At 39.6% G+C, this 20,503-nt stretch overlaps 1 protein-coding gene and 1 long non-coding RNA gene across 40 annotated transcripts in view; one reads left to right on the top strand and one right to left on the bottom strand.

Moving 5' to 3' along the window:
• Positions 1-20,503, bottom strand: part of LRRC4C (leucine rich repeat containing 4C) — a 1,324,460-nt gene that overhangs the window by 175,669 nt on the left and 1,128,288 nt on the right. For 11 of the 39 annotated variants that reach the window (XM_065528309.2, XM_074013929.1, XM_065528308.2 and 8 more), the window contains exon 1: positions 1,656-3,627. The exons of the other annotated variants lie outside the window; for them this stretch is intronic. The gene's annotated coding sequence lies outside the window, so the exon portion shown is untranslated. Of the gene's footprint in view, positions 1-1,655; positions 3,628-20,503 lie in introns of those variants that run through there. 39 annotated transcript variants of the gene reach the window in all.
• Positions 2,823-19,793, top strand: LOC123568622 (uncharacterized). The gene is made up of 3 exons (XR_006692028.3): positions 2,823-3,000; positions 9,253-11,259; positions 12,074-19,793. It is a non-coding gene; the product is annotated as an uncharacterized lncRNA (long non-coding RNA).

Below are 20,503 nucleotides of genomic sequence, written 5' to 3'. Positions count from 1 at the left end.
TATTATCACCTCTCTAATATAAATCTAACCCTACAGTTCTTTAATGACTCTCTGAGGACCACCACTCACAGGATTAAACACTAAGAAAGGACCCAGGAGAATGCTGCCTTTCATCTCCTTTGGGATATGTCAGAGTAGTGGATCTTATTTTTTTTTAAATGGCATTCAAGCCAGGGTTATCTAAACTATGCTATAGAAAGGAAAAGAAGAAAGGAAGAGGGAGAGAGGGAAGAAGGGAGGAAGGGAAGAGAGACAATGAATGTTGGAGTTTGTAACCCTTGAAGTCTAAACTGGCAGAAGTTTTATTTCAAGCTCTCAGGACCAATGTGCCTTCCTTTGACCCTTACTCATAAAACAGCATTCAAAATACAGGAGTAGCCAGGCTATGTGTAGCTGTCCAGTTTGGATCCCAAATTGACTTTTTTTTTTTTTTTTTGCCTGGCGTTCTGAGGCTTGTGTGAGTCACCTGTCTCATGCTGTTTGGCCATTAATGAAAGAGTTATAGCTTCTCTAGGCCTCAGTTTCCTTTTTTTATTGACATGAGATCTCTGCAGACTCTTCTGGCTCAAAAGTTACATGAGTCTATGATTCTGATAGAAGGCCCCAGAGAGGAATAGAGAAGAGTGAAGGGGGAAAGTTCTGTAAAAAAGGCCAGCTCCATGACTTTGGCAGCAATGGGAGAGGAGGGAAGGTGATCCTACAGGCGCTCAGCTCAGACTTTCTAAGCATTTTCCACCTTCTGCTTTATTTTTTTATATTGGCCTCTTTTTCCAAGACAAAGCTGGCACATGAGAAGCATGAATGCTCAACATAGACCTCTTCTTCAGCTGCCTTTTCTAAGTTACCACAGGACACTAGATTTCTTCCTTTCTCTGAGGAGCTGTGAACTGGTGATATTGGAAAGGTTTCTGGCAAAACCCAAGTCACTGCTCTACAGTCCATGCACAGTCTCTCTGTAATCCAGAGAAGTCCTCAGTGAGAAGGGGGTGGAGTTGGAGAGAAGTAGGTCCTCCTTGTTTCATTTTTAGCACTGGCATGAACCCGGGTAATGTGAAGAGCACATCTGGGCATGTGTATGCAAGAGTGATTGTGGAAAGTACAGCCACTTCTCTCCACCAGCTTCCTCCCCCCAAAACCCACCCTTTCTCCCTCCACCCATACACCAGCAAGAAGCCACCCTTCATCTGCTTGGTTTATTGTCATATTTTTGTGTTAATACATTCTGTTGATCTGCAATGTCAGGTCGGATAATGAAATTTAAATTGAGTCCCTTCGATTTCCAATAGCCAAACATTTGTGCATCTAACTCCGTGGCTGACAAGCAACTTAAATGCATTCTAGAGTGTCAGTCACACAGCACTGGCACCCCACACTGCAGCGGCTTTCTTGGGGAGATTTTTTTTTTTTTTCCTGGTGAACATTTGCAAAGGCGTCTGCCCAGGATGCAGTCAACCTGCATCCTTATAGCAAACTGTCTTATCAGAGAGCAGAGACTGATGAAGCAAATATGTGAGCCACCCATTCCCTTATTTTCTGGCCCCCAATAGCCAGTTCTTTAAAAAAACACCAAAGGGAGAGAGAGGATAAAGAGACCAAGAACACCAAATTAACTGACATTTTCTTCACCAATAAATAAGAAAATAAAGGTCACTCACTGTATTTCAGACTGATCACAGCAACATCCAGATGGAAATCCAGGCAGTTAAGAACAAGAGAAAACGCATGATCTTGATACCAAAAAGAATAAAAATTTAAAAAAGGAAGTTGATGAAGAAAAATCCAACTGCAATTATCCGTCAATTTTAGTCAACATAGGCACAAATCCAACTGTGCTCTGCTGGTTTCTCTCCCCCAATCAATGCCTCATTCTGCCGCGGTCAACTTTTCTTCTCTGAAATTTCTTTGCAGATGTATTATTAATTTCCTCTCCTCTTGTGGGAAATTCAAAAAGAAAAGAAAACACCACCACACCAGTTCTTTACTTTGCTAAAAAAGCCCCAAACTTTTCATTCCAAAATTATCTCCTTGGCTCACTTTCTCCTTTCTAGAGAAAAATGAACATACTTTTTTCTTTGTGAATCCTCGGTTCTCCATTTCCAATCATCCTTTTTGGGGGGGGAGGGGAACAGCTGCTTTAAGATTATTTATTTATGTCAGAACACACCAATCCCCGCGGGTCTAACCCTGGTTTATTTCATTCTTGAATGCTCCCTGTGTGCACATATACACATTTGTGTTAAGATCCAGGGCTCACAAGAAAAAGCTTCGTTCTTCCTTCTTTCTTGCACAATCAGTTTATCCATTGCGTTCGGTTCCAGGAGAGAGCTGTGTCCCGCATCCTTCATTTTTGCAAGGCACCCAACAGCCACCACCACCAAAAAAAAAAAAAAAAAAAAAAAAAAAAAAAAAAAAGTCTCCTTTTACATCGTCAATTCCTCTCCCCAGCCTCCCCTTCGAAGAATTTGGGGAGCAACTTCCCCCCCACTCGCCATCCTTCCGGCCGGCCCCTTCGCCAAAGATCTGATTAGATTTCTCATCACAACCCAGTGCGCAATTGAATTTTTGATTTCAGCCACCCGGCCAGCCACCTTCCCCTCTCCCCTCCAAACTCCGGTTATATCCTGTCTCCTTCCCTCCACCGCCTCTGCAATTTCATAATCTCACGTTAAATGGAGTGCGGGGGGCGGGGGCGGGGGCGGGGGCGGAGGTAGTGGAGGAAAATTTCAAGGCTCCGTCAGCTGTCAAGAAGAAACCCATTCCTCCCCCCGCTACTTTTTTTTTTTTTTTTTTTAATAAGGCTCGGGGTGCCTTTTCCTTCCTCTGTCCCCACCCCCAACCCCAGCACCCGGTCCAGATCCTCCAGGTGTTGCAGAACTCCGCGGTCGGGGCCGGGATCACCGGGGAGACGCGGGATGCGGTCCCTCGCCGGTGGCCCCTGCCAGCCCCCGGGTCCCCTTCTCCTCCATCAGCCGGCAGTGGCTCCGGGGGCGCGGCGGTGATGTAAGTTGAGACTGGGGCTTTTATTTCAAATGGGGAGGATGAAGTGAGGGGACAGACGGGGTGGTAGGCAAATTAAAAAAACAAACACGAAAAAAGAAAAGAAAAAGAAGAAAAAAAGAAAAAGGAACAACACGGGTAAGAAAAAAAAAAATTCCTAATCGCTGGTTCTTCTCATCCTTCTCAAATGCAACTGCAGCTTTGATCTCATTTCCAGCTGCGTTGGGTACATTTTGGAGCCACAAGTTGGTTCCCGTTGGCGCAGACCTTCCCGACGCCTGCTAGTCCTCTGCGAGGAGACGCGTTTTCGGGAGCGCAGCTGCTCCGCGCCGTCCTTAGCGCCATCGCCCTGGCTCACGGCTCCCTGCGCGGCAGAAACCCCAGTCCCCTTCCATCCACTTCGGTTTGAACTCTCTTCCTCCCCCTCCCTCTGCTCTCGCCTCTCTTTTTCTCCCAAATAAATGCTCTCTCAGCGCCGGCGGCAGCTCTTGCCAGCCTAGGCTTTCTCTCGACCAATGCCACGTCCTGACGCTTAGGGTCCTAGCTTCCAAAAGCTCCTTTCGGACTGCAGTCGCTTTCCCTCCTCTGCCCCTCTTTCTTTCCCCTTTTCCTTTCCCTTTCTCCGCTTGTGATCAGTAAAATACAATTACCCAATTACCTCCCATCATCTTAGCACTGATTGGTCAATTGCATTAACACTTGAAGTCAGGGAAGAGGGGATTGGAGCTTCTGAGATGTGGCACTGCTGCCACCTGGAGGGCAGAGCCGGAACAGCTGAGTCTAAAAGCAACCCCCGCGCTGGGAGATTAGTAATAGGCAAAAGAAATCCAGGCTGTGTGGGAGAAGTCAGTTTTTTCGAAAAGCTTGCCTGTTTTCATCCAGAAATCCAGGAGTTTTGAGCTACAAAGAGGAAGACATTAAAATCAAATCACCACTAAGATTCAAAATTATCACCAAACACACAAAGCTGTTGCTTTCAGGTTGCAGGGTAAGGAGCCTCTCCTAGTCAAGCACACTGGTCCCAAGCTGTGGATTAACACAGTACTATTGCTTAGCTGGGCGCGGTGGCGCACGCCTGTAATCACAGCACTTTGGGAGGCCGAGGCGGGAGGATCACGAGGTCAGGAGATCGAGACCAACCTGCCCAACATTGTGAAACCCCGTCTCTACTAAAAATACAAAAATTAGCCAGGAGTGATGGCGCGCATCTGCAATCCCAGCTACTCGGGAGACTGAGGCAGAATTGCTTGAACCTGGGAGGCAGAGGTTGCAGTGAGCCGAGATCGGGCCATTGCACTCCAGCCTGGGCGACAAGAGCAAGACTCTGTCTCAAATAAAAAAAAAAAAAAAAAAAAAAAAAAAAGAATAGGCTCAGGCTCATCAGAAAGAATCCAGAGTAACTTAAAAGCTACTGGAGAGGGAGGCTGTGGTCGGGCAGGATAATCTCACCAGAAGGAAGCAACTGTAAAGGCGAGATAGTAGCCTTCAGCCTATGCAGTGTTGCAGTAAATTGGCCTGTTCAGTTTGTACAAGACATCCAGGACAGCTTGACAACTCAATTCCAACATCCCCTGCTCGAGGATGTGGACTTTTCCATCAACTCGTATTAGAGAAATAGTTGGCACATTTCGAATTCACTGGGTCTCCTTAGAAGGACTGGGCCAACAAAATAATGCTATTAATATTATATTTATATTGGTTTCTTTCTCCAATGTATAATTTTCATAAGGCCCCTTCAGTAACCTATGGACATTCACTTTTTGTCATTTATGTAGGTAACATTGAGATATGAATAAATGAAATTAGGAATGATAATTTAAACAATACTCTCTATATATGGAATAGATTAAATAAATGTTCCTCTGTTTTGTGTGCCCTAAGTAATGATCTTTGTGCTGGTTTTCTTTATTTTTGAGAGAACAGAATATGTACTTGGTTTAAAAACAGTTTTAAAGAAAGTGAGTAAATTATAATGGAAGGTAGCCTCAAACAGAAATGAGAAAAGATTTATTAAGAGAACATCAGAGGCATATCCAAGTTTATACAAAATGCTATTTTTTTCTTTTCTGTTCCCATTATAGTACATGGTATTTCCTTGCTTAGAGTTAAAAAAAATTACATCTGTAATGTTCTTTGCGTACTAAGAGCATACTGTAACGTGCATCTCAGATGTCAGTACATGCAAGGGGAAAGACTTTTCCTTGCACATGGATTGTGATTTATTGTAATTTCTCCATCTTTTTAGAGAGCTTTGATGTTATGAATTACATCAAAATGTGAATTTTTTGAGGGTTAGTGGCATTGCTTCTATTTTTAAATGAATGCTGTATTGATTGATTCAAAACACTAGTGAGCAGTTGACTTTAATTTGTGTTTTGAAGCTTTTACCCTTATATGCCATTTATAGTTTATCCACTAATAAACTATTAAAAAGTACATTCACTAGCGGTACTAGATAGCTTCAAAGGAGTCTATCCTCCGATTCTGAAGTAAGCTAGAAGCCATTTGAAATGAAAATTTTCTTTTTAGGGATTTTGACAGCAAAGGAAAGCCAATGATTTGTTTTTTTCAGAGCTAATTATTAGCTATCTACCAGAATCTTTAATACTATCAGAATGAATTAATCTATTAGGCAAAGCAGCAAGGACAGATAAGTGCTATTTGGCCAAAAGGGAAAACAGAACAGCTTCCCTCTCCTGTTAACCTTCCCCTTCAGCAGCTACAGTATCTTTACTTACATCATCGACTCATTCACACGATATGACCCTGAATTTGTCACGTGGCTTTCATTTGTAGATTTAGATTGAACCAGTCATTATTGACAATCCATACGGCGTGGTTTCTGTTACACTTCTCATATATATATCACCTTATTTAATACTCAAAACAACACCCTGAGAGATTTTGAAGATGGAAAAAATGAAGCTTAAAGTCACAAACTTGGTAAATGACACAGCCAAAATTTGAACCCAGATCTACTCAATGCCAGTTCTTCCAGTTTTGCGCTAACATCTAGGTTTTGGTAACATGGGGAACACCTGTATGTCAGTTATCAGCATGCAGGCTGTCATTTTCTGCCCTGAAAGCCAGGTATGAATTTGTAACCCTTTCAGAGGATGGCAATACCACATTTGTCACTGAATGACCTTACTCAAAGAGGATTGGAATAAGTAGTAAACAAGCTAACTGTCATGAAAGTATGCATGCAAACCAAATTGTTGCTGAAAAAACCATAATTATAGATATTTATGCAGTAGAGGGTGCCAGGTACTATTAACAATGACAGAGTATGTGTTCAAGTAAAAATTTTTATAAAAGCTCTTTTAGAAGAAATAATATTACACCATCACCCTCCCCATTAGCCCATCTAGTTACCAAAAGCATGGAGAGGACAAAATGCTTATTGAAATGACATGGCTTGGGAGAAGAGGAGGCACAGTGCTAGCATGCTAGATTTGTTCTATGGACATCCAAATTTCTCTTTTGTTCTTCTCTGATTTGTAGACGTGAGTCATTAAACAAAACTGTTATCTTATTTCACTGTATGTTCATGACTATACCCGGTGTAATCTTTAGCAAACAGCAGGGGACAGCATCTTGTAATCAGAAATACAAAATAGCAAATAGAACAAATTCAGTAACTTTGCTTAAAAATAAAAAAGTGAATGTGTCTATTGTGTTTATTAATTGGATTTTACAGGCTGTAGGCAACTCTATTGAAGCACAATACATACTTAAAGTTTGTGTCTTTATTCTGTGCTATAAATCCTGGAAATAAATATTCTCTTTTCACTTCCAATAGTATTACACAGGGACCAGAATATCCTCTGGGATAATCATATCAAGCTTGCCTGTATAGTCACACATAATGACATGTGAATTAATTTCATTAAAACAACTTACTTTTTTGAAACTACTTTGACTTTAAAATTCAATACTCAGTGGGAGTTTACTAAGAGCAGGGAAAACTGCCTTGCAAAATCAGCAGATCTCCTGATAACTCATTCACTATTTTGAAAACAGCATGGGGGAAAATGCCTCCATGATCTAATCACCTCCCGTGAGGTCCCTCCCCCAACACATGGGGATTATAATTTGGATTACAATTCAAGATGAGATTTGGGTGGGGACACAGAGCCAGACCCCATATCAGGAGGTTACTGCAAAGTTATGTAAAAGGAAATCAAGTGGAGAATCAGAGTGATCATTGCAATCAACTACAACCTCTCTCCCTTATGAATAACAAAGGTCCTCAGTGATTACTGGGGTTTGCTGGAAAGAAAATTGTCCACATTAGTGACCATCTAATCAGTCACTTATTTCAACATATGTATAATAATCTCCAGTTATGTGCCAAGTATTATGGAAGTCATCACTAACTCCTCTGTTACCTTTACTTTCCTGATAGCACCTGTCGATGCTGTCTCAGGAATGGCTCACAGATGTGTGCCAAAGAGAGTGTACACATTTCTCTTTACTATTTTAGAGAGACCACTATCGGGTTCCTCTGTGGACTCTGCCACTCATCTTTCTTCTTACCCATTCTATCTCCTCTCTAATACCAGTTAGCTTGTGAAAAAGGAAAGAAGAGAAAAGTTTAAATGAACAAACATTAAAAGGAAAATCTGTTCCATATGTACAATGACAAGAAACCACAACATTGAAAAAACTATTTGTAATATATAGAAAAAGATTCATAGTTTAAATACAAAAATAGTTCTTAAAATAGCTAACATGAACGGGAAAAATACTTGAATAGCCAATTACATGAAGAACTAGTTATTTTGACATGTATTGGGACCCATGTTGCTTAACACAGTGCCTGGTTTGACCTCTTAATAAATTTTGATTGACTAGATGAATGAACTGTCCACTTGGTTGGGGGAGGAACGTGGATAGATAGTAGCTATGCTAATTACAATCAATGGTGAGTAATATAGTCAGAATTTTACAGAAGTGTAAAGAGCTGGGAGTGGAAGGCAGAGGAGACAGTAGCTACCTCAATGTGGCGCCAGACCAAGAGGACTTCACAAATAGAAACTGTATTAGGCTGTTCTTATATGGCTATACCAAATACTTGACACTGGGTTATTGATAAGAAAAGAGGTTGAGTTGGCTCATGGTTCTGCTCTACAGGAAGCATGGGAGCATCTGCTTCTGGGGAGGCCTCAGGGAGCTTAAATTCATGGTGGAAGGCAGTGTGCGAACATGGTGGGAGCAGGAGCAAGACAGAGAGAAAGGGGAGGTGCTACTGACTTTTAAACAAGATTTAACAAGAATTCACTAACATGAGGAGAGTACCAAAGGGGATGGTGCTAAACCATTCGTGAGAAATCTGCCTACATGATCCAGTCATGTCCCTCCTGGCCCCACCTCCAACATTAGGGATTACAATTTGACATGAGACTCGGTGGGGACACAGATCCAAACCATATCAGAAACGCTAATGTGTTCAAGGCTTCATGAATGTGAATGTAGTTGATGATTGCAGAACTGCCCATATGGCAGCCAGAGGACAAAGAACAAAATGAATTCTAAGAAAAATTAATTTGTTACCCGAAGATTAACGGAGTTAAAGCTTAACTAACTTACAAACTCAGCTATGGTTGAGGGGATCAACTATTAGATGCCATGTAGAGATCCAAAGAGTACAGCTTTTGAAATACAGTCATTCCTCTGTATCTGTGGGGAATTGATTCCAGGACCCCATCAGACTGCAAAATCTGAGGATGCTCAATCCCTTATATAAAAGAGTATAGGATTTTCATGTAATCTGTGGACAGCCTCACATATATTTTAAATCATATCTAGATTACTTACCCAATACAATCCTAATACAATGCCTACACATCACTTCATTCTTCAGGATTCAATGTAGTACTTAGCACTTGGCAAATTCAAGGTTTGCTTTTTGAAACTTTGTGAATTTTTTATTTCTTAAGAGGCAGAGTCTAGCTCTGTTGCCCAGGCTAGAATGCAGTGATACAATCCTGGCTCACTACAGCCTGGAACTCCCGGGCTCAAGTGATTCTCTTACCTCAGTCTCCAGAAGAGCTAGGACAGGTGTGAGCACTGCACCAGGCTCTCTGGAAGGTTTTTGATCTGCAATTGGTTGAATCCACAGATGGGAAACCCACAGATATGGAGGGTTACCCATTGATACCTTCCTAGGACAATATCAATCACTAAAGAAGCTTGGGGAGGAAGGGCATTGGTGAAGGGGAGCATGTTGACAGATAATTCTCTCTTTTTCAGACCACATGAGGCAACGTGACAAGTTTGAGGAGTGACTTAAAGCAATAAGAAGAAAGCTGAAAGAAACAACGGTATGACAATTTGGCAACCACTTCTCAATGGCCTTCAACTATCTTTTACGCATCCTATCTAAATGGTGACCCAATCACTTTAAAAACACAATCTCCTTTATTAAATGTTTCTAAGGGAGAAGGTATTTGTGCGTAGATACTATGTGGTGGTATTTTTGTACTGTCTAAATTAGGAATCTTTGCACTGGGAATAAAACTGCCCATAAAGGTATCTTTAAAACTCCACCAGGAATTAGGAGATGGTGTGAATCCAGTTGTGTAATTTGGGAAGACAGCTGCATTTTATCCAGCTAAATCAGCACTTGATACTAAACAATTCCTAAAGAATGTCACTTTATTTTAGCATCAGCCACGCAGTGCAGATTCAAGAAATGATAGCCTTGTTTTCCCCACCGCGTTACTATTGTGCTTTCAGAAGATGAAGGCATAGATTTCAAAATTGAGTTCTCCTCACATTGAAGATTCATTTAGCACATCTGTGGTTCCAGGCCTCCAGCTGATTTAGTCGCTCATGATTCAAATAATGTTAAACAATTTGCATTTTTAAATGTCCAGGTCTCTAATATACACATTCTTAAGGACAAAAATGACTTTCTAAGGGATGCTGTAGATTTGTGAAAAAATCATTTATGGTATTGACACTGAAAATGGAAACACCTTTATCACCTGAATAAAATAATGCCTCAGAAAATGAAAATAAGTATGTATAAACAAATACTTTCAAAATGGAAGGGGCTTAGGAATCCTTTGATTCACTACACAAATCTTCTTAATCCATCAAAAACTTTGTTAATTTTATAGGGGCAATAAGAGATAAAATAAATATGCTCATGGCTAAGACTGCGAGGTATGTCCCAGATTTGTGGTCTCATTGCACAGAGTGAACACAGGGTGACTGTTACACGAGTGTTTGACATTTTTGCCACAACCTTCAATTGACAATTTTGTAAAGGATTTCTAGTGAAATTTTAAGAATACTTATGGAAATTCGCATTTTCACTAGGATAACAATTATGCCACATCGAATTTCAATTTCTTACTTTAATTCTTATGAATGTTTCCACAATTTTTTTTGTTATTGTTCTTATTTTAGGGGTTACATTAAAAAGGCCACAGGGATTTTTCACTGCTCATACTGTCAGTTGTGTTTCTTTTACTTCTATGGTTAAAGAATGCTAAAATTATGATTATTGGAACAAAGTTTCTTTGAAGAGGCCCATCCTTCCTTTCTGTGTCTTTGTTTTATTCCTTTATAATAGCCCAAGGCCTCAACCTTAAGCAGTTCCCTTCTCCAGAAAGAATGATACTAAATGAAATAATTTGCACATAGGTGCTAACACTTTAATACTGTCCAATTCAATCCATTTATTTATTGAACAAGCAAATATTTATTGAATATAAATTTCAGCGGGTTCTGCATATACTATGACTTAGCAATGTTTTAGTAACTTTTCATCATTTGCCAGACACACTTATATTTTTGTAAAAGATTACTGTATATTTAGAAAGGGCATATGCTTGATCCAAGAAAACAGCATGGAGCCGAACCAAGAACAGCAAGTCTGGAATTTCATAGACCTCAGTTTGAATCTGACAAACATTCATTGTGCTTTAGGAGAACTGCAAATGCTTTAAGGCTGGAACTTAAGGGAAATGTGTGGCAGGAAAGAAGAAAAAATGCCAAGAAATGAACCTGCATATAACAGCCAGATCAAGAATTATTATTTTTTCCTTTTGGGGAGTTTTTTGGAAAGGTAAAGGAACATCACTGAGGGCTATTAAGAAGTGATGTGATAAGTTGGGGGTCTACAAAAGTTATCCCAGAGGCAGTATGCATATGAATCAGAGAAGAACAACTGGAAACCAGAGAGAAACTGGGAAACTTGGAGGTTATGAGGATCTAAACAAAGGCAGATCTGGAGTTGGAGAGAGAAAGGTGGGTATAAGAAATGTCAAGTGTTAGAATCTACAAAGTTTTATTAATTTGCATATTTGTTGTGTTTGTGTGTATGTGTGTGTGTATGTGTGATATTCTATTTGGAGGCTATGAATAACTCTCAATCAATGTAACGAAGTACTCCCTCAAAATAATGCTCTATGAACATGGGATGGGCTTCCTTATAAGGTGGTGATGTTCCTGCCACTGGAGTAAATCAAGCATAGGCTGCACGTGTGGTTAGTCCTTTAAGGCAAGCTTATATTAGATTAGCAGTTCCTAGACATTGTCCCTACTTAAATTTCTACTATAGCTACATGAGAAGAGTAGGGCATTATAGCGGGATTGTCCTATTAATTACTTTAATTTAAAGCAAAAATCTTCAATTTGTGATTAATTCTTATAATTTTACAATTAAAACATTTTTTTCTTTTATTTACTTTTGTTTTAAAATGCAAATATCTGACAAAAGAAAAGTTGAAAGCACCATATTGAGCCACTTGTATGCTCACATTAAGGACATAAAAAGTATTAAAGTCTGGGCCTCAGTAGACTGATGGCCTTTGAGAGACCTTTGGGCTTTTAGATTTTATGCTTTTATTCGAATATTGCGGCATGACAAAGTGCTTTCAGGTAGATCAACAGAGCAATGTGATTGACATTATTCAACCTTTCATAAAACAAACCAACTGTCTTAAACCATAATTGCAGGAAATGCTCCCAAAAGTTTCCAAGTGCAGCCTTTTCAAAAGCTAAATTCTAAAGTGAAATTGATGACATCTTACAAATACTTGCTCAAACGTTCCTTTTGCAGTAAAATACAACATTGGAAAATGTTAGGAGCCAAATTGCCAACATCATTCACCAAAGTCAACTATTTCAGAAGCTCCCTCCATAGAGACCTACAGACCTGTATCAAGTCATTTTCCACGTGTAATTTGGAGATATTGAGGGCCCTGGAAGTCCTAGCTCTTTTTCCTTAAGGTGCTGCTGACAAGTAATGCAATTAAATTAAGCTTCAAGTCATAGGAGGGTACCTCTAAGTGCCTGTACAGTTAAATGTCACTGGATTTCAAATGAAAATGACATGAATTGATTTACTGAGAAGAACCAAAAGAAAAGGAAAGTCAAAAAGAAACACAGCTTCTGGTAACATAATATGTAGATTAATGGCGCCCACTGATTGACTGAAGTGTCAAAAAACACACCTTTCAGATATAAATGAAGCTACTGAAAGAGTTTGGGGTTTTTCTCACTCTCTTTTATTCATATGAAATATTAACTAATAAAGTCAAGGTAAAATTAGTTTTTCTTAGGATCTTTAACTTTTTCTCTACCTCAGAAGCTACCCGTTTAGACAAGAAAGTCTAGTGAAAGAGGGTAACATTCATTCAAAGGCATCTCATTGTACCAGAAATAAAATTAAAATACCTTGTATTGACTTACAAAATCCTCTTTTACCTGCTTCAAATTCTCAACTTCTTTTAGACTTTAAACCTTTTTTATTTTATTTTATTTTATTTTTGAGGCAGAGTCTTGCTCTGTCGCCCAGGCTGGAGTGCAGTGTCGTGATCTCGACTCACTGCAACCTCTGCCTCCTGGGTTCAAGCGATTCTCTTGCTTTCAGTCCAGTTCAGATCCTGAGCACTCCTGCCTCAGCCTCCCAAGTAGCTACGATTACAAGTGCATGCCACCATGTCCAGCTAATTTTTTTTTTTGTATTTTTAGTAGAGATGGGGTTTCACCGTGTTAACCAGGATGGTCTCAATCTCCTGACCTCGTGATCTGCCCGCCTCGGCCTCCCAAAGTGCTGGGATTATAGGCATCAACGTTATCCCACATTTCCTGCCCTTGCACTGGCCTCTCCAGGCATATGGACATTCTTCTGGTGCTCGAATAGGGCCGTGGCCCTAGCTGTTTTCTCTGCCTAGGACATTCCCCTCTGCTCTTTGCAGGCACTGATCTTTTTGATCTTCTAAGAGAGGTCATCCCTCTCAAGCAACCCAAGTAGCTACCCCATGTCTCTTGCAACATTTAAATTTTCTGCAGAGCCCTTATCTGATATCTGTTTTTATGGGTGGAGTTGTCTACCTCTGCTGAAATGTGTGGTCCATGAGAGTACAGACCTTACTTTCCTGTTCATGGCATATACTCCACTCACAGAATGGCAGCAAGCACAGAGCAAGTGCAGGATTCAAATTTTTGAATGAATAGCTAAAATGGTAAAAGTTAGATCTGGAAATCAACTGCATAATATTGATAAGACGTAGAGGTAGAGATTTGAGAAGGCAACATGCTGTTTCTGTTGGAAATATTCTCGGGTCACTCCTAAGGAGGTCTTCATTGAATGACTATGTATCCAGTTTTATTTACATTTGTCAAATATGAAAAAAGGAAGAATGTATGTTCTTAACTTCTAGCCATACATAGATAACATTGGATAAAAGTCTGGGCTCTTAAGCCCAGCACCAGAAGTTTGAGTATTGGCTCCCTTATGTCCTAGCTGTGTGACTTTGGTAAGTTATTTAACCTCTCTAACCCTCAGAGACCTCATCAATAACTGGTTACACCTGTTCTACAGAATTACAAAGATTAATATGAAGCAATGCAGAAGACTAGTTAGCACGGTTGCTGGCATCCAATAAGCACTCAATTATTAGTCATATTTGCTATTATTAACAAATGTATGATACCAAGTTGGGCGTTACTATGGGTTCTGACTTCTATATGTGGTCACTTGACCAACCAGGTTGTTTTTTGTCTCTCCCTTAATAATGTAGCAAATGTGACCAACAAAACAGAACTTTGGCCCATTCTCTTTGAGCAACTCTTCCTTGGTGTCTCTACCTGTGTCATTCAGCCAGACTGCCTGACTAGAGTTTAAAGTTGTTTTCATCAATATAGATGTATAGCAACATTAATGTTAAAACTACTTTTTGGAGGTGTATTAAGGAAAATGTCATTTTGTCCTTATCTTTCCTATAAAAATTTAGTTACTGTATCTTTAAAAAAGTCAGCCTTTTTCTCTTCCAAAGTGTCAAAAGAAATCTCAAAATATGGTGTGACCTTGAACTAATTGCTTTCCCTTTCCGTGTCTCAGTTTGCCTGTTTTAAATAAGTCTAATAATTCCTAACACAGCAGCTGCTCACTTCATAGTAGTGAGGTGAAAATTAGTTTCTCATGTTCAAAACCAGAGTCACCTTCAAAACTGTCCTCGATACACACCCCCCACATTCATTTATCTGCCAGGTTCTTTCGTTCTCCCATGGGCAAAGTGTATGGCATGTGTCCCTTCCTTTACACTCTACCTGCTTTCACTCCAGTTCAGACCCTGAGCACTCTTCCCATCCTGCCCCAATCCAACCCACCCATGGCTAATACACAGCCAAAAGCACCAGCTGTCATGCAAACAGCATGGTCCACTTATTGAGTGCTTACTCTGTGCCAGGCGCTGTGCTCAGCACTTCATGTGCACTGTCATTTCACTGTAGCTCCAATGATTGCCACGCCCACATTCAGAGACTCTCATTAGCTACATGCTGATATCCCCATTCATTACCCTTTATAACACGTCCCTAAGCTTGTACTGCCATTCACTGTTTAATGATCTTGGGTAAAACGTGCTATGAAATCTCAAAAGATCTCAATTCGTCATCAATAAAATAAGTGAAAATTATAGTTCAACCTCACGAGTTTATCATGGTTTTTTTTTTTATCTGTGGCACAATTGCTATTTCAATTCATCTATCTATCTATCTATCTATCTATCTATCTATCTATCTATCTATCTATCTATGTATTTTTTTTTTTTTTTTTTTTTTTTGCTTGGGGAGATACCCTAGGTCCTGTAGGTTGTTTAGCAGCATTCCTAGCCGCTACCCACTAGATGGCAGTAGCATCCTCTCTTCCCCACTCCACCTCCTCACCCCCCATTATGACAATCAAAATGTCTACAGACATGAACTAATCCTCTCCTCCCCACCACCCTACTGAAAACTGCTAGGGTGTTGGGATGCGTAAATCAGATAGTTTTAAATACTGGACGTAAAGTGTCCCTTTCTTTCTTTCAATGATTGGGAGAAATTTGCACGTTCCCTATTCCCCAGCATATCAACATACTTGAGGCTCCCAAGATTAGTTCTGGGTTGTCCTGCCGCCTTGCCTGTGTAGCTCTCTCTACTGCAACACTCTCTAACCCAGCTTCTGCCTTGCAAACACCTATCCATCCTCTAAAATTCTTTTCCTAGGGGAAGTTTCCCCTAATTCTTTCCAACTGCATGATATTTCTCCCTCTAAATACTTTCAAATGTCATTTTTGTTCTGCCATGTTGTATAGTTATGTGTATAATAGTATCATCTCTCCTGTTGAGACTGAAAACTGCATGAGAATGAGATTCATTGTTTTCTGTCTTTTTAGCCACCAGCGAAATGAGTACAGTTGCTGGCATATATTAGTTGCTCATTAAATGTTTGTTAAATTTTATTTAGGACACAAAAGAAATAAATGGCTTATTATAAGGCAATGACTAAAAACGTTAAAGTAAACTAAAAAAAGTTAGAGAACACAAAATTAAACTTATCTCCAGATGCTTGTTGAAATAGATAATTGAGCCAATAGAGGTTTATTGTTCAAATTATTCATGCAACTGCCTTAATTCTCTGTTTCTCTTTGCACATGTAGGAACAGCTGAGAAAGAATTATAGTTGTCATTTGAAAACTATTAAGTGATTTGCCTGCTGATGGAATTTGTATTCTTTTGCTAGAAACAGAATTTATCAAATAAAGGAGGTACAAGCAAATCTACATTATTGCTTTATTAATCAAAAAAGAGAGCCAAGGAGGCACTGCTAGTGTGGAGTGACGGCACTGAAACTGAACCTTTTTCCCCCTCATCTCTTCCTGTGGTTTCAGAAAACAATCACACATTCTCCCCCAACACACATACAGTTGTTTGCTATGGCAGGTGTAATTCTCTTTTCCCTGAGAGTTTGAAATCTAGCCAAGCTTATGCATGGCCACTGATGTATGATGCAGTTGTGATAAAGTAGAAGAGAAACTGATCTTCCATTTGGGAAACATGGATTAAAGATCCAGCGTTAACACTTCATAGCACTGTAAATATGTTACATTGAATAATGCCTTCCCTCAACCCCCCAAAAATGTCCATATTTGAATCTCTGGAACCCGTGGCTATGTCTCGTACATGGCAAAAGGGACCTTGCAGGTATGGTTAAGTCACATATTTTGAGATGGGAGATTATCCTGGATGATCTGGTGAGTCCAATGTAATTATAAGGGTCCTTATAAGAGAAAGGCAGGAGGACAAATACCTTAAACTGTCAGGTAACATAATTGCTGGGCAAATGACTCAAGACAAGCCAACCACAAACTTTTTTTTCATGGACTATAAGAAGGGAGAAACCCTTGATCCACTGAGGTGGCCAAAATGATGGAATGTGAATCTGGAGTTTGGGAATTTCATTGCCACCACATACGAAAACCAGCCTGAGAAAAATGTCAGCAGTGAGGGAAGTAGAGCTATGAGATTAAGAGTGATAGATTCCATGTATCAGCTTATTAGGTATTAAACATCTAGATCTAATCATACCTGAAGCTACTCTGGTTACATGAGCCAATAAAATGTACATGCATAGGAATCATCAGAATGGGCTGTACCACCCATATTTCTATCAACATTCTGTTCATGATCATATAGGTATTCTCTAAGAAGTATGGAACTTTCTTTACAGCTCACTTCCACTCCTTCTGAGCCGTCACCAGAGTCACCCTTAATGGTTTGTTCACACCAATGCAGGCTGTACTGTAGCATATTCACAGTTATGCAACCATCACAACAGTGTCATTTTAGAATATTTTATCATCCGAGAAACTTCGTACCCATTAGCAGTCATTCCCAAGCCCTCACCCTGCCATCAGTAAACGCTAATCTACTTTCTATTTCTATAGATTTGCTTATTGTATATTCAGATTGATATAGATCTATATCCATATCATATTCATATTCAGTATTTTATATAAATGGAATCATACCATGTGTGGTCTTGTGTATCTGGCTTCTTTCACTCAGCATAATGCTTTCAAGTATGCCATACCACATATCAGTATTTCATTCCATTTTATTGCCAAATAATATTGCATTATATGAGTATACCATATTTCATTTCAGTTACTATCATTACAGGGTAGAATACTTTTGAGTGAATGGGATGGAGAAGAAAGGAGCAGAAGTGTTTTTATTTTTCGGAGACAGAGTCTTGCTCTGTTTCTGGAGTACAATTGCACGATCTCAGCTCACTGCAACCTCCACCTCTACAACTCAAGTGATCCTCCCACCTCAACCTCCCAAGTAGCTGGGACTGCAGGTGCGTGTTGCCACACCCAGCTATTTTTTTTGTATTTTTTGTAGAGATGGAGTTTCACCATGTAGCCCAGGCTGGTCTCGAACTTCTGAGCTTAAGTGATCCACCTTCCTCGACCTCCCAAAACGCTGGAATTACAGGCGAGAGCCCCCATGCCCTACCAAAAGTGTGATCTTAATGGCTGCTCAGGCCCCCAGGAGCAGCAAGAAGATATATTTGACTAGAGCAGGGAAACGATGGTTGAAGAGGGATGCTGAAAATTCTGGGGAAGCATGCCAAAGGCCCATTTTCTTCCCTCCTGCTGGCCCTACCTGGAGTCAGGGGAATAACAGGTGACTTGCTCATCCTATCTGGAGGCAACCTAATGCAGAAGAAAGTACTGCGTTCTTACTCACTAACTCCGTTAGCTTGGGAGAGTCATTTAAGTCCGTGAAGTATCAGTTTCCTCCAATCATCCCCCTGCTTCTCCATTTATTTCCTGCAGCCCTATTCTTACTTCATGAATAATCATGAAGATCATATTGTGAAGAGGGTAAAAGTATTTTGTAAATTGGAACATATTTTCAAAAGTACAACAACGCTTCAATACAACAATGTGCTAGAGGCATTTTGAAATGCTTTCTTATGAAAGGAAAATGCTTTTGAGGTCCCTGAATTTCTTAGGAATTTACAGGTAAATAAGGAATGAATCAGAACCCCCAAGTAGCTATTGTGGTTAGTTGAAAATGGGCCCTAACAGACTCTGATGCCCTTCCAGGTAGCAGTCTATCTTATTCATCACTGTACCACATTGCTTGCCACGATTTATAGGCTATAGTAACATCAATAAACCTATTTTATTGAAGCAAAAACAGAACTTTCTATCATTGTGCATCAATCAGTACATGCATGATTTGTGTGCTGTATCCTCCAGTCATCTCTATTAAAGAAACAAAAAGAAGCACTAGTCTAGCTTACATTTAATGAGCACTTACTATGTGACAGACACTGTGCTACGCTCTTATATGCATTAACTCACAACAACCATCCTGCCTCCTCAATAAAGAATTCAAGGGTGAGAGAAGTAACATGTTTATTAAGTTTGAAAACTAATTTTCAGTGCTGACTTTATGCTGGTTTGATTTAAAGTCAAAGCCTTTAAAAGGACTTTGGTTTACTTTATTTATTAGAATTAAGCATAATAACTATATATTATCTCATTTCCAAAGACTGGGTCCTAAAGAAGAATCCAAAGAGTTTTGTTTTGTTTGGGGTCCATTTGAAAATATTTTGAAGATCATATGCATTAATTCTGAATGTGATACACTGTATGGCTCACCTGAGGTGGTTCTTAGTTCAAATTATAGTTTTTAAAGATACTGAGGATTCCTTAGATCCTTAGTGTCATTCTCTCTGCCAAAACAGAAAACGTCTATATATTCTGTGCAACCATACTTTATCCTGTGATTTATTTTTCCAAAACTTTTCAAAACTCAACTCATCCATAAAATCCTCTCTGATCAAGGCGGAAGCCACCCAGACATTCTGTTAATATCCTCAGTGTGATTGATATTTCTCTCCTGCAGTGTGGCAAGATAGCATATGCGTATATGGGCAAGCGTATATATCTTTATGTTAATGTGCATCTGTTCCTCTTATCTCTACCATACTATTAAGATATTAAGCTCTCAGGGCCTGTCTTTCTTTCCCTTCACAGAAGACAGCATTTATTCTCCTGGGTAACCCTAGTGCCTAGTTTTGTGGTATAATGTACATGTTCAATAAACATGTACTTAATGAGTAAGTGCTCAATGAAGACAATGACAACACGGAAAGAAAATATCTTTCGGCACACAGAGAAAATAAGATCACATACAAATAGAAGTTTTAATAGTTTGCCTTCTTGGGCATTTTATTTTTAAGTATTCTCAGATGAAATATGCTGTATAATAGCTGAGATTTAGCAGGTAATTTTTATTTCACCTCTGTTTTCCAAAACGTTGCCATTTGCCAAATGCACCATACTTAAAATGTGCTTTTCCGACTGGGCCCAGTGGCTCACACCTGTAATCCCAGCACTTAGCGAGGCCGAGATGGGTGAATCACAAGGTCAAGAGATCATGACCATCCTGGTCAACTTGGTGAAGCTCTGTCTCTACTAAAAATACAAAAATTAGCTGGGCGTGGTAACATGTGCCTGTAGTCCCAGCTACTTAGGAGGCTGAGGCAGGAGAACTGCTTGAACCCTGGTAGTGGAAGTTGCAGTGAGCTGAAATCATGCCACACACTCCAGCCTGGCGACAGAGCGAGACTGTATAAAAAAAAAAAAATAATAATAATTTTCCCCTTTCATGTACATTATAGTGCTTTATGGTTTTGTATGTCTCAGTGTCTTAAAGCTATGGAGTTCACTTATGTCTTGTTATTTATCATAGATTTATTCCTTGGGTTAAGGCCAAAGAAGAGAACTCAAGATGAACAATGGAGTTCTAACTCACCAACTCCCTTCTGTTGATATTAAAAAAAAAAAGTTTGAAAAATTTAAATTCTGAGTTGCATGAAACTGTTGCTTGGTTATACTTTCTGTCAGTTTCTGTGAATTATTATTGCTACCTTAATCGATAACAGTAACCATAAATAAACAATAGAGCCACCAATGCTTGAGAAGATTTGAATCATATTGCCTAGATTTTCATCCCATTTCTACTTCCTTTCCATTTGAATGATCTTGAACAAGTAAGTTATTTAGCTTTTGTCTTCCTCCTTTGAAGTAAAGGTGAAAAGGGTGCTGTGACTCCAGGAGATAATTCATGTAAAGGAGCTTAGTTCTAGCCATATGCATGGGAATTTATTCACATCGTTTATTATTACCTGCCATTATTT

This window comes from Macaca fascicularis, chromosome 14 (genome assembly GCF_037993035.2).
Source record: "Macaca fascicularis isolate 582-1 chromosome 14, T2T-MFA8v1.1".
Taxonomy (NCBI): Eukaryota; Metazoa; Chordata; class Mammalia; order Primates; family Cercopithecidae; genus Macaca; species Macaca fascicularis.
This window is presented reverse-complemented; position numbering and strand designations above follow the sequence as displayed.